The 12500-nt window shown below is 41.2% G+C and overlaps 1 long non-coding RNA gene across 1 annotated transcript; it reads left to right on the top strand.

Annotated features, from left to right (window-relative positions):
• The first annotated feature begins 5381 nt into the window (after positions 1–5381).
• On the top strand, positions 5382–8992 carry LOC138962043 (uncharacterized). Its single transcript, XR_011454383.1, has 4 exons — positions 5382–5704; positions 6375–6456; positions 6799–6892; positions 7448–8992. It is a non-coding gene; the product is annotated as an uncharacterized lncRNA (long non-coding RNA).
• The last annotated feature ends 3508 nt before the right edge of the window (positions 8993–12500 follow it).

Genomic DNA, 12500 nt, shown 5'->3' with positions numbered 1-12500 from the left:
GGCTGGTTGTTTAGGTTGCTTGGTTGGTTGAATCGCCTTAAAAATTCATTCACCCATCATCCCATAATTATACCATCCCCTCCGCACAAGCCCTTCTTTCTTGGGGCCCAAATTGATGCGTCCCTGAAGAGACAACAGGCGTCATTTGGGGATCTGAGATGAAAGGGGGCAGGACTTTTGGGAGGCTGTCGAGGGCCGAGTTGTCCCCCCTCTCACACCACGGCCAGAGGAGAGGGACAAGAAAATTAGATCTGCGGAATTGGCTTCTTCTGTCCGCTGAACGGGAGGTATCGACCACCAATAAATTTATCGCCCCCAGAAATCACGTGCTACCTTTTGTGGGCCTCTATGCTAAGCTTTCTCCTTTTTCATCTCCGTTTAGCTCCTCTGCCTTTCCCTCCCCTGCATTGAATCTCAACACTTTTATCTCGATTGTACGTGTTTCTTTCTCCCTCTCTTTATCTTAAAATCTCGCACTATCTAAACATTGTGAGTTTCAAGATTGTCCATTGTCCATCTTGTTCCCTTTCTGCGGCCTCTGTTTTCTGATGTTCTTTCTCCCTCTCTGTATCTTAACACCTCTCACTATTTAAACATTGTGAGTTTCACGATTGTCCATTGTCCATCTTGTTCCCTTTCTGCGGCCTCTGTTTTCTGATGTTCTTTCTCCCTCTCTTTATCTTAACACCTCTCACTATTTAAACATTGTGAGTTTCACGATTGTCCATCTTGTTCCCCTTCTACGGCCTCTGTTTTCTGATGTTCTTTCTCCCTCTCTTTATCTGAACACCTCTCACTATTTAAACATTGTGAGTTTCACGATTGTCCATTGTCCATCTTGTTCCCTTTCTGCGGCCTCTGTTTTCTGATGTTCTTTCTCCCTCTCTTTATCTTAACACCTCTCACTATTTAAACATTGTGAGTTTCACGATTGTCCATTGTCCATCTTGTTCCCTTTCTACGGCCTCTGTTTTCTGATGTTCTTTCTCCCTCTCTTTATCTGAACACCACTCACTAATTAAACATTGTGAGTTTCACGATTGTCCATTGTCCATCTTGTTCCCTTTTTGCGGCCTCTGTTTTCTGATGTTGTTTCTCCCTCTCTTTATCTGAACACCTCTCACTATTTAAACATTGTGAGTTTCACGATTGTCCATCTTGTTCCCTTTCTGCGGCCTCTGTTTTCTGATGTTCTTTCTCCCTCTCTTTATCTGAACACCTCTCACTATTTAAACATTGTGAGTTTCACGATTGTCCATTGTCCATCTTGTTCCCTTTCTGCGGCCTCTGTTTTCTGATGTTCTTTCTCTCTCTCTTTATCTGAACACCTCTCACTATTTAAACATTGTGAGTTTCATGATTGTCCATTGTCAATCTTGTTCCCTTTCTGCGGCCTCTGTTTTCTGATGTTCTTTCTTTACATCCATGTGGCCTCCTTTAAAGAACGGTCTCGAAAAGCATTCAATGATGAAGAGACGATAAACAATAATAATCAATCCTTTAAAGAATGTAGATCAAGGTTAGGACTGTCATCTCTGGTGGGAGTTGAAAGGTGCAACGCTCTAGGAGCAGGGGGTTTAACTGCTAAGGAAACGCTTATTGGATTCTATAACGGCGTGCTGTATGTCGATTCTAAATGATAAAATGATACACTTCAAGGCGATGGGACATTTTCAGAATGAACCCTGCAGTTGCCTTTCAACGAAACGTTAGATATTATAATCTATCTTCGCAACATAGACACACATTGCTCGTACGTCAATCTTTTTCTTTCTCTCTTTCTCTCTTTAAAGTTCGTTCGTTCGTTCGTTCGTTCGTTCGTTCGTTCCTTCGTACGTTCGTTCGTTCTCTAGCTAGCTAGCTCTCTCTCTCTCTCTCTCTCTCTCTCTCTCTCTCTCTCTCTCTCTCTCTCTCTCTCTCTCTCTCTCTCTCTCTCTCTCTCTCTCTCTCTCTCGCTCCGCCCCTAGCTCCCTCTCCCTCCCTCTCTCAGTATTACATCAATACATCTCTCTGTAGCTCCCCCCTCCCTCTCTCTCGCTCTTGCATAGCAATCTCTCTCTCCTCCTCCTCCTGCTCCCCCTCCTCCTTCTCCTCCTCCTCCTCCTTCTCCTCCTCCTCCTCCTTCTCCTCCTCCTCCTCCTCTTCCTGCTCCTCCTCAGAATACAGAATCTTTAATTGCCCAAGGTTGGGAATTTGTGATGACATTGCGGTTAAGAAACATTTAAATCCAGCCATATACACCAACACACGCATCATTTATACAAACTGATCAACAACATTAATTTAAAAACAACACTGGACAGCATAAGTATAAAAAATACATTCACTAAAACTAGCAGTATACACTCAAGCTTCCTCGCCTCAAGTCACACACACACACACACACACACACACACACACACACACACACACACACACACACACACACACACATACACACACACACACACACACACACACACACACACGCACGCGCTCACACACGCACACACACACACACACGCGTCACTCCCTCTTGCATTTTTATAACGTGACAGAAATCGCAGTCGCTGGTAGAAATAACAAAAATAACAAATTAAAACATGAAAATGCCTCCCTCTACTCCGCCTCATCCACGTCCTCCTCTTCCTCCATCTCGGTCAGCATCGCCAGGGGCAACTCCTGACCTCTACCGATCAATGCAGGCACCAAGCAATAAAGGCTGGACCATGGACATTTTCACAATCTCTTCCAGCGATATTCGTACGGTAGCGTGGGTCCCCAGCTCCCCGCTCTTCATGATTGCAATCAGCGTCTTTGCCGTGCCTGGGAGACCAAACACCTTAGCAGTTCCATGCTCTCTGTTTTTTGGCTTCAATAATTTCCGTTTGGGATTGAAGGGTCTTTGATTTGGGCGAGAATAGCTGTGAGATTGTTTTCAAAAAGGTTCAGGTAGGGGGGAGGGAATAGCTATTGATTGCGTGAAGTGGCGCAGTGGTAAGACGTCGGCCTCTTAATCAGGAGGTCGTGAGTTCGAATCCCGGTCGCTGCCGCCTGGTGGGTTAAGAGTGGAGATTTTTCCGATCTCCCAGGTCAACTTATGTGCAGACCTGCTAGTGACTTCACCCCCTTCGTGTGTACACGCAAGCACAAGACCAAGTGCGCACGGAAAAGATCCTGTAATCCATGTCGGAGTTCGTTGGGTTATGGAAACACGAAAATACCCAGCATGCCTACCCAACGAAAGCGGAGTGAAGCTGACTATGCTCTTAGAGTATAGTGTGGGGAACCCAAATGAGCAAACGTGCTCACACGTCACCAGAATTTCTGGAACCCTGAAGAAGAAGAAGAAGATTGCGTGATTGATGGAAGTATTGGTCCGTCGATAGTGTTTTATGCAAGGTCATTGGTGTCAGTGTCAGTTATTCCGTGCAACGCTGATGTCACTGGTTGATGAAACAAGTGTGCTGTTGTGTGTAAGTGGCTCCGATAAAGAGCGGAACAACGGAGAAACTACTAAACGAGATTCACAAACTTAATAGCATTTATTTCTTAAAGTTCCATACCAACAAAGATCTGAACGTTTCCAAGATGATCAAGTTTGCTGATGTTTGACCAAAAAATCACTTTTTGAAAAAGTGCAGATTATGCTCTCTCTCTCTCTCTCTCTCTCTCTCTCTCTCTCTCTCTCTCTCTCTCTCTCTCTCTCTCTCTCTCTCTCTCTCTCTCTCTCTCTCTCTCTCTCTCTCTCTCTCTCTCTCTCTCTCTCTCTCTCTCTCTCTCTCTCTCTCTCTCTCTCTCTCTCTCTCTCTCTCTCTCTCTCATTTGGCTCTCTCTGTCATCGCATGTATGCCTCCGATTCCCCTGATTGCTATTCGGACATTCACATCAATCTTCTTTTCAACAAAAAGGAAGAGATGTCACTTCGCCGAGAGATGATTCCTCTCCAAAAGGATGCTGATCCAGAAGATCGATGCACTCCTTGGGACATTGGGAAGTCAACACTCATGATGAAAATCTCTGGTCAGCCCTTTGAGACTCATGAATAAAAGGATTATTTCATCATCTTGTTTTGCTGGCTCTGGAGTACTTGGTTAGTTTGTTACACCATCATGATTAATTTGTCTAATACCAGGATGGTTTTTAACTGACTGGGCAGATAGCAATGCAAGTTTCTTAGTCTACGTTTATTTTATGACCTAGACCTTTGGTCTTCAAGTCAAAAATTACACATCGACCTTCTTCTTCGTGTGCGTTCCAGACCGGACAACAACAACAACAAACAACAAACAACAACAACAACAACAACAACAACAACGACGACGACGTGAGCAATGACGATTGCTGAGGGGCCAACATTCGCAGAAATGTCAGGGTTACTTCTTCTTCTGCGTTCGACAGACTGCACGATTTAGAGTCTCTCTCCGATGGATGCCGCAAAGCTGGCCGTGCGGCGGAGTTCATTATGGGGGCGAGGACGCCCCCATTCTATACGGATAGTTTAGAGGTTGACCATGGGCAGCGCCATTTTGTTGTGAAATACGTCATCAGTTTGTGTACACAGGAAGTTGTGACATCCGTCACCCTATGGGAGGGGTGAAGGCAACATTGTTCATCTGTAGAAAGTTGTGAAATCCGTCACCCTATGGGAGGGGTGACGTCAAAATTGGTCATCACAGAGTTTGTGTAACACAGGAAGTTGTGAAATACGTCACCCTATGGGAGGGGTGACGTCAAAATTGTTCAACAAAAACATGATACGTCGCATTGTGCAGGGTCAACTGCAACAAACTCAAACCGAGCCATTCATAGCTTGCTGTATTTGAGTGACTTATATACCGACATTTTTATTTCTTATTTTCAGCACAGGTGTAGGAAAAATCATGAACCAAAATGTTATTTATTTTCTAATTTAACATTTTTTTTACAAATATGACCATGGTCTTTTAAACATACAGTGACATTAAACATTGTTATGTTAAAAAAAAGAAAAAAAGAAAAAAAGCTTTTGTGCACAAATCAGAAAATACATTGTACATTTTACCTACAGGCCAAACAGTGTCTGTTGGCGACAAAGGACCCAGCAAGTTGCTATTTTTAGATCGATTAAAAGTTGTCATGAACAGGCGCTTACATTTGGATGTGTCCACTGATAGTAGGTTTGGTTGTGATCAATCAGAATGATGTGGGAATAAAAATGTATGACAGTTTGGTATGATGACATGTAATTCAAATATGCTGAAATGTAATATTATACATGATATAATTTAATTATGGCTGTTGCCATGACCATAAACCCCAAGAAAGGTTTAATGTTATGTAAAATCAAAATACCAAAATCAAGCACCTACTAGACTAATCTGGTCCACGGTGCGGGAAGATTGAGGCCTTCGTTAAATGTTCAACGTTGGCCAATAATAATTTTAACAATGTACGTACGTTGTGTCGTTTTTTATTATGTTTTATTTTGTTGATCAATTGATAAATATGTCTTCCCAACATATTACAAATCAAACAGAAATAAAGTCTTAGAGAACTACAACAATTATTGTTGCCGTCAAAACCTTGCAAGGCCTCAAAAGAGATAGACTGGATCGCCGCGCCGCGCGGCGCTCATTGGCTCAGTATTGAACTTGCGTCAAGGCCGATGCGCGTAGATTCCCAGAATGTTTACTTTCGGTTAGATTCTTCGACAGCATTCGCAGAGGTGACTGCCGTTACAGAGGTGAGTAAAACTGACCATCGAAAGGAAAATAAGATTCATATTGGTAATACTAATAACATACTTGCACAAGCATGTATCTACCAAAACTGTATGGGAGCACATAGTTGGAAAGGCGTGGTGAAGCGATCAAATCGAATCGTCCGTCTCAGTCAGTGCACTGATCTGATCAGCCACCACGATTGAACGTCACTGTCTGTATTTTGTATGTAAGCAGAGCTTCCAAACTAGTTAAATCCTGATGTAGTTTACAAAAACAAAACAAAATCTCATTCCTGTTCCATTGTTATTCTTGTAGTTGTGATATATTCTAGTGAAACTGAAAGTAAGTGTTAAAAGCAGAAAAGCCGGACTGAATCAGGTAATTGGGTTGGGAAAGTTTTGCTAAGAAATCCTGTTATTTCCCTGGGTTAATAAGCATCTCTTTGTCCAACTATTTACACAATTTATTTGACTAGTTTGTGGTTTCAATTGAAATTATTGTTGTATTTATTTCTAGACTACAAGAACTTGCATTGATTGCATTTCATTGTTACAGCACAAAACACTGAATGACACATACTATAGCCTTCTCGTTTTACAGTATAGGTACTGATAGTTGTATACAAGTTTGAATATCACTTTGAACACTGCCACATTCAGTTCTTTTCATCATTGAATAATTTTGTTTCAGGAAGCAAGCACCACTTTTGTTGTTGATGAAAACCCCTGTACAGTCAGAAGTGTGTCAAGCTCAAAGTATTATTTCACAAAAGGTGAGAAGTTATTCGTTACATTTGCAACATTTATTGTTGAAAAATATTAAACATAAAGGCAGAATTTGTTTGTCTTGTGATTGTGATGCCTACAACTACACCCGCTTGTGATTTCTCAGTCAAGTTACTGCAGATTTGTGTATATTTCAGTCTCATGTGGTATTTGCCATATTTTTGTGTGAACATGTGTATTTTTCAAGACTTAGATTCTGTGATAACATAAAATACCATAACACATTTGACACCAGTGCATCATATACTATTTTTGGATAATTCTCATTACGCATGATTTTTTATTGTGTCACTGTGTGTACATTTACATGTGTTTTTAAATGTCAACAGGTGACAGTTCCACTTTTGGAAGAGGTGTGCAGTGAGATTGCAGAAAATGAATGCCTGTCAGCTGATCTGTGAAGCCATGTTAAAACCTTGGACTGTAAGTGTTTAGGGAAACACTGTATGAATGAATACAATTTTATTGGAGTAGTGTTTTCACTTTTGCTTATAATGTAAAACAATTTCAAGTTTAAATTTCAAGTTATTCAGTTACGCTGAAAATAAGCTGTCATATATACATGACAAGTAAGCAGTGCTCCCTGTATGGCATACGTGTAATTATTGTTGATCATTCGCGTACACATTCCAGACTTGTCAATGTGCAAGTGTTCTTTTTGGATACAATGGTGTGTGTGTTTGCCTTTCTTTTAAAGTTATACGAGGCAGGGAATTATCCCAAGATATGGACTAATAAAAATCTATTATTGTATATATATATATATACAGTGGACCCCCCCCCCCCCCCCCCCAATTTGATAATCCCTCCCTTTTAAGACCTTATTTTGTCAGTTTGTCTGTGCATAACTTCTGTAAATTTTCCTTCATTTTAAGACTGCCTCCTTTTAAAGACCCGCTTTCTCAGATTGTTTGAGGTAATACAAAGGTGGTTCTATTGTATGTGTTCAAGTGTAAGACTTTGTGGTCTGTTTGACAGGTGCTGTTCTTCGGGACAAACTTCAGGTGTTTGAGTCATGCCTTGGTCTACGAGGGAAGTTCCGGAACGCGGCCAAGGAAAAGGCTCACTCATTGTACTACGCAAGCCATGCAAGCATTACAGAGGTCACCAAGTCGACTCATGCATCAGCTTCCATTTGCCTCAGGATGTTTGAAAGGCTGGTCGAAGCAACCTATGGGTGCAAACAGGAAGACAACGCGAATGACCGACCGGTGCCAGTGTGTGAGGAAGGATGTGATCAGGTATGTTGCTGGGAGTGTGGTGAAGAAACTAAAAAAGAAAGTTTGGGGCCTCAAGAAAGGTGCATACAGATACGAGAAACTGCGCTGTTTAGAAGCACTGAGGTTCAGTGAGCTGTCAGAAAGTGATTGTGATTCTTCAACTGACATGACAACGGTGCTTAACCGAGGAGGACTGACATTTGTCAAAGACAACATTGTGCAAATGTTCCTTGACATGCAGGACATTTTTCGTCGGACTGTGGGTGTCGCTTGCTCTGCCAAAATGAAAGCTGATGACAAGGACTTTCTGCAACAGTGCCAAATCAATGATACAGTGCCTGTGCTTTTTTATGACACAGTTTATGCATTTGACATTTCTTTGAAAGTGCAAGAAGATGTTTTCGAAAATGCTGTCCTGCTTTTTTTTTTAAATCCGAGTCCACCACAAGCTGAGGACAATGTCAATGATGGACAAAGTGCAGCGCGGGTGGAAAGAGTAGAGCATGAAGAACAGGTTGCGTACCAGTGACACTAACATTAACAAGGTGTGAGACGGGCAAAGTTAGCTACATATGCAGTTGATCATATCATTAGTGCCTGTCCACGGATGCTCCCCCCTTGTTTGTGTGTATGTATGTGTGCAGGTTTGCATTTCAGTCTGCATGAGGTGAGCGATAGTGATTTTTAACTGTTGGTGCTCAGTGATTTACAAGCATGTTTTCTGTTGCTATGTAAATTCTCCTGTCTTATGTAGAACTCACACACTTTGTATTACATTTTTTTTTTTACAATAATCTCTCTTGGTGCTGGGTACAAATATTTTAAAAGTTTTCAGGTTCATGTTATTCTCTAGTTTCACTTTTTGTTTTACGCTCGACACGTGTTTGAATCTGTATCTGTCTGCAACTGTGAGTAAGTACACCTGAATCCAACATACTAAAGAGAAATAGAGAGCTTCAGTATTTAGTCTGTACTTTAAAAAAAATTGTTGTTGCTTGCATTTTTTTTCCGTTGTATTTTTTATGTCTTGAAAATAATAAAAATTGCTTTGAAAATGTATTGTGTACCGCAGTCAGAAGTAATTTATTACTTTTGGGAGTTTAGTAACGTGATATCAGTTTTCAATTGTTCGTTCACTTATATTGCTTTCAGATTTAACACACAAGAAACAGTAGCACGGTTTTCGTTGCGAAAATGTGCATTGGCAGTGCTACGCGATCGAATTGTGTATTATGTACACGCGGTGTTCTTCTGGAAAAGACCGAAGCGACATGTGACGTCAGTCGTTCAGCCTGCGAGCGGTGGGAGGGGGGGGGGGGGGTTTCACATGGTTTGTTTGTTTGTTTGTTTCAGAACCACACCCATATACACACATTTCACATGTAAACCATTTGTCCGCCCCCTGTCGATATTTATCGACTAAGTTCCTTGTATGCCGTTCCCAAGAGTTTGGTCCGTTCCGTCTGGCCACTGCTCTCGACGCCTTGCTTCGTGGGAGGGAGTCAGGGTTACTGATAATAAATACATTTCGAACTCCATGAAAGTATTTGCTTTTGTGTATATAGTTAATTCGTCATATACAAAAAACAAAAAACTAAATTTTCTTACGCTCAGAAATTACTCGAAAAGTAACAACAACCAGTTATTTGAATGCACATTGCTCTGGTCTTAGACCTAAGGAACATCATTATCGCTCTCACAGAAAAGAAGAAAACAATGTGGCGATTAGCAGCACTCTCAAAACGTGCATCAGAATACCAACCTTGCATCGCCCTCTCAGCGTTGCTGCCAACAGTAGTTCGTTGAACTTTTTACCCTAGCCTGTTTTAAAAATCTGTCCTCATTTAATCAGACACTTGATGCTTTGGGTGAATGACCTTCCCGCAAAAGATTATTGTATAAAAACACACATAAAAAAAGACTAAACGATGGGTAAAAGGAGACAGGCTCAAAATTGTAGGATGCATTCTAAGTCATTGACATGGAGAGTTGATGTAAGATTTTTTGGGTGTGTGCTTTTTTTCGTTTTCTTTTAATAAATCCTTATTTGGAGAATACTTACTGAACAAAATCGATTTGCTCATCGACCTTGACATTTTTCTTGCGCCACAACCGTCCTTATCTACCAGGAAATAAAGTGTGTGTGTGTGTGTGGGGGGGGGTCAATATTGCGGCGTGGAGGTTGGAGTATTTTATTCAATGCATAAGTGATGTGAGCTAACTTCCATTAAAAATCGTTTTGTCCACAAAATATTGACATCTTGCTGGACCTCAAACTTCTTCCTCTGTCATCTCCTCTCTTGAAATGGAATGAATAACTTCCTCCCTGCTATTTACGTTTCTCTTAATCACAAGTAAACCGAAAGGTTGTGTAAAGCCTTTAATTGTGTCTTCTTCTTCTCGATCGCTCAGACAGGGAGTAAGCCTTTGTGTAGGAAACTGATTGAATACCATCATCAGTGTGGCGTCCTTATGTTCTATCTATTACCATTAAGGGGCTGGTAACTTACTATGCATTCATTTCATCATTATCATTACCTTTGTGAACGAAGCTTCCGTTCCCAATCCTAACTCCCATGTTCGTCTTCTGTAGCATTTACACCCTATTAATTCAATTGAATTCCTATTCCCTTTGGTCATCAAACTCCCAACCCCACCCTACTCTCGCGTTTCATCTTCTGCTGTCTTGAAGATGCTGTGGCCTGTTGTCAGTTCAAATGCAGAGATATGTTTTTTGATGGTACTCTAATAAAATTGAATGTAACTTTCATAAACAAAGCAGTGGTTTGTTCTTGAAAATGCGATATAAACAATGAAAAATCTCATTTTAAGGTAAGAACATTGGACAGTTCTGTAGCTGTTTTGCCGAGGGAACAAAACTTCTGCAACAATTCTTACCATTACAAACCAGCTAGCCTATTAGAAGTAAGAGAGAGAGAGGGAAAAAAGAAAGCGGAAGAGACGTTGAAGATGGAAATGGATGGGAGCTAGGCTTTCATAGTGCATGATAGTGTCAACGTTCGATGCAGATGCATACAGATCGATATTCTACGTACGTTTTGAGCTCAGCAGAATATTAGTGGGTGGATAGCAAGTGCAGGCATGGCGGGGTGTCGGGAGGAGGCGATGACTCTGTGGGAGTCACTGATCGTCCATTTAGATCACGTGATTAAGAGTACATGTATTTTATGATTGACTTTTCGCCGAAGTAATTTGACCTTTTTCGATGACCCTTGACAGTGTAAGTGCCTGATGTAACGTGAAACGAGTTTTGGACAGAGGTCGAAGTTTAAAGAAGCTGAATTTGGTTGCAAAGTTGCAGAGAAGATTAATTGCTCTTGCTTACTTTTTATGTCACTATATATTAGCCAAAGGTTGTGAACTGTTCGCATTAATCTGTTAATGTAAAGAGACGTATCATGCCTTTTCCAGATTCAACTCTAAACTGAGAGAGCCAAATGGTAAAAAAAAATTACAAAAGATTGTTATTTCGAATAAGATGATTAAATGATAGTCTCACGTTAGGGTTACTTTTTAAAAGAAAATTGTCAGTTTGTCAAACAGAAGTTATTTTTTCCGGTCGCAATAAAGAAGTCAAACAACTCCTCTAATGGTGGTCTTGCAACTATAGTAAGATCCTCGGTTAAAGGAAAATATTCAAGAAGAGACGGAAGAAGAAAATGGCTTCATTAAACAAAAAGGTAAGATAAAGATGGTTGCACTCGTGCAGTGCAAAGAGATGCCAACAGTAGCCGAACAGATCGGTGTTTTGTTACACTTCCACCGTCTGAGGCTTTTCAAGCTTAACACTTCAACCCCTGGATATCAACGAGTATGCCTGCATACTGCGAAATCCCTGTCCCCCATCTCCTGCTCCGCCTCTGCACCCATCACCACCACCTTCTAATCCCCCGTCGCTTCTTTCCCTAGTACCCATCTTTTTTCTGTGATCTTTGCGAGAGGGTCATTCACCCAAAGTATCAAGTGTCCGAGGAGACAAAAAGGGCTTTTCAGGCTGTATCAGGGGTTCAACGAACTCTTCTCGGTAACGGCGTTCGGGGGTGATGTCATTCTGGTATTGAATGCGTGTTTTGAGTGTGTTTTCTGTTGGCAGCTGTGTTTCTTTAGTTTTCCGTGACAGTTATTGATAGAATTCGTCTATGTAAGACTGATGTTCTTTGCACGTCTAGATGTTCTATGTGGTCTTTGGTAGACGGTGCTTTTGTTTACGGTTTTTTGGATAAATTCAAATTAAATGTTGTCTTGACTTGATTGTCGTACTAAAAAACGACTGTTTGATAAAAAGTCAAATGTTATTAGAAGATGACCTAGCTTATCCCTCTGTTTTGTGTTTTTTTCTCTCTTTCTTTTATGGTCAATTACTAAAACTGAAATTGCTGATTCACATATACATTTACGTATACAAATAATGCTGATGCTCAGCTGCAAATAGAGTGAACCACCAAGAGTATACCACGACTCAAGTATCAGCAAACAATGTGATGAGACCACGGATCTGATTTTCCCTTTTTAGTCAGTTAGATATATGGTTAACTAGGCTAACTCGTCCGGAATATTGATTCACCCAGTTCTCGAGCGTTGCGTTTCTAAATTACCATGATTTTCATGAGGCATCATCTCTCGAGGATGTGACAGGACTGACAGCGTGGTCGATGCCTTTTGCCTCTTGTTGAAAAGAAGAGTTATGTGAGTGTCCAAAACGCAATCTGTAGAATTAAAGATGAGAGAGAGAGTGGAGAGAGAGAGAGAGATAGGGTGGGGGGAGGGAGAGAGGGAGAGAGAGAGAGAGA

This window comes from Littorina saxatilis, linkage group LG3 (assembly GCF_037325665.1).
Source record: "Littorina saxatilis isolate snail1 linkage group LG3, US_GU_Lsax_2.0, whole genome shotgun sequence".
NCBI lineage: Eukaryota > Metazoa > Mollusca > Gastropoda > Littorinimorpha > Littorinidae > Littorina > Littorina saxatilis.
The sequence above is the reverse complement of the archived record's forward strand: the minus strand, read 5'-3'. Positions and strand labels throughout refer to the sequence as shown.